General features: G+C 48.9%; 1 non-coding gene across 1 annotated transcript; it reads right to left on the bottom strand.

The window, feature by feature from the left end:
- Window positions 1–644: 644 nt before the first annotated feature.
- Trnar-ucg (transfer RNA arginine (anticodon UCG)) lies at window positions 645–717 on the bottom strand. The gene has a single exon. It is a non-coding gene; the product is annotated as a tRNA-Arg (tRNA).
- Between the last annotated feature and the right edge of the window lie 1,634 nt (window positions 718–2,351).

Raw genomic sequence — 2,351 nt, 5'->3', positions numbered from 1 at the left:
ACTGGACAGCATAATCTAAGTGTGGCCTAACCTAACCTAACCTAACACATTCAAAAATAGACTAGATAAATTCATGGACAGCGATATTAGATGGGGTTAGTTACACGGGAGCTTAGGGTCAAAGGAGCTGCCTTGTACAGGCCTACCGGCCTCTTGTAGACTCCTGCGTTCTTATGTTCTTATGTTCTTAAATAGAGTCTGAGGATGACCTCTGCACTCCTGTTGGTTACCGTCCTGTTAATAAAGCCTAATACCCTGTTAGCCCTATTCCTCGCACTAATACATTGCTTCCTTAGTTTTAGGTCAGAGTTCACTAACACTCCCACATCCCTTTCACACTCAGACCTGCCTATCGCTGTGGAGTCTAAACTATACCCGTGTAATGGGTTGCGTGTTCCTACACTAAGTACGCTACACTTGGTGATGTTAAAATTCATCTGCCATTTCTCTGACCAAGCTGACAGTTTGTTGAGATCCTCCTGCAGTGCTCTAGCATCCTTCCCTGCCCTAATAGTGCGTCCTATTTTGGTGTCATCTGCAAATTTACCTATGTCACTAGTTATCCCATTGTCTATGTCATTGATATAGATAATGAATAGAAGCGGGCCTAAAACTGAACCTAAAATATAGTCCCCCATGAGTAACGACCGTGACAGGACTCGAACCTGCAATCTTCGGATCCGAAGTCCGACGCCTTATCCATTAGGCCACACGGTCTTCTTGTAACATAACAAAATTAATGTAAAAAGGACGGCGGATTTCATTTTATTCCCCTCAAAACACAACCTTCATTAGTGGTCTCGTTTGCCGCAGTCTTCGTCTAGCAGGGGGGAGTGGTAGGCAGGCAGCTAGGTATTAGTCAAGGCGGTCACTGTGAGAAGAGACGCAGAAATAGCTGAAAGTATCGGTGCTATATTTTCCGTTACAGTGCAGGTACGCTAACGGTGCTTTTCCAGCTGTCTTCTGTGCGTTAAAGTCTACATTGTTTCGTGGGAGGAATGCGAAGAAGGGAGGAACGGAGAGATGGAAGCAGGGAGGAATGAAGGAAAGAGGAGAGGGGCACGCAGGGAGACGAAAGGGGTGGAAAGGGTGACGAAGAACACTATATTTCGTTTCTTTGTGTGGCGTCTAAGCTGTACGGGGCGTCGGGGGAGAATTTCAGATTTTAATGCCATATTGTCTTGGCTCTCGCCCCTGACAGCGATGCCGAGGGTTCCGTGCGATACAAAGACAGCGTTGGCACGGCCTTGAACGTGTGTGTGTGTGTGTGTGTGTGTGTGTGTGTGTGTGTCGTTTTTGCCTTGTTCCGTCTCGCGTGCGTTGCGTTTGTGCCTTTCTGCCTTGATATTTTTCTCCTCTTTTTATTTACCTCTCTCTCTCTCTCTCTCTCTCTCTCTCTCTCTCTCTCTCTCTCTCTCTCTCTCTCTCTCTCTCTCTCTCTCTCTCTCTCTCTCTCTCTCTCTCTCTCTCTCTCTCTCTCTCTCTCTCTATTTGTCAGCCTCTCTGCCTCTCTCTGCTCCTATTTTATCTCCTCCCTGCCTCCCTTGACCCATTTCTCTGCCTCACTCCATGCACCTGTTATCTGTTTTCCTCTCAGCCTCATCTTAACAGCTTGTCTGCTCCACTGCGTCACTCTACCTGTTTGTCCGCCTCCTGACCTGCTGGTAATTGAACCTGGTCTCCACATGGCAGGTGACTTTGGCTCCAGGATGCGAGGGTCGTCAGCCACGCCCTAACACCCACATACTCTCCCTCTCTCCCCACCCACATTGCCTCCCTCTCTCCCCACCCACAGTGCCCTCCCTTCCCCGCCCGTCCATTCCGCCCACCAGCACCCACCCCGACGCCCCGACTCGCCCGCCGCCCACTCCCGTCGCCGTCACCTCCGCCTTCGTCGCCGCCTACCCCGTATATGATAGCAATGATCTGCCTATTTATTCTTCAGACATAGTATATTGTAGGCTTTTGCATACCTCCTCCCTCTTTCTCAACCTCTTCGTCTTCCATCCCCTTGCCCTTATCGGCTTCCCTCTCCTCTTCCACTCCCTTTCGCTCTCCTCCTAACTCGCCTCCTCCTATTAGATTATCTCGTTGACTTAAACTTTGGGGGTTTGATAGAGTCCGTGTGTGTGTGTGTGTGTGTGTGTGTGTGTGTGTGTGTGTGTGTGTGTTTCTCACTTTGAAACACATACACAAAAAACACACATCTTTTCTCGCTTCTCTCTGGCACCGTCCTCTTTGCCACTCGCTTCCTGTTTTTATTCTTCTCGTTGACCTTTCTCTTCCCTACATCTTCAGCTCTCATCTCTAATTCCTTAATCCAAACTTCCTCAATACTTTCCACTGCCTGC

The sequence above is a fragment of the Eriocheir sinensis genome, chromosome 40 (genome assembly GCF_024679095.1).
Source record: "Eriocheir sinensis breed Jianghai 21 chromosome 40, ASM2467909v1, whole genome shotgun sequence".
In the NCBI taxonomy this organism is placed as follows: domain Eukaryota; kingdom Metazoa; phylum Arthropoda; class Malacostraca; order Decapoda; family Varunidae; genus Eriocheir; species Eriocheir sinensis.
This window is presented reverse-complemented; position numbering and strand designations above follow the sequence as displayed.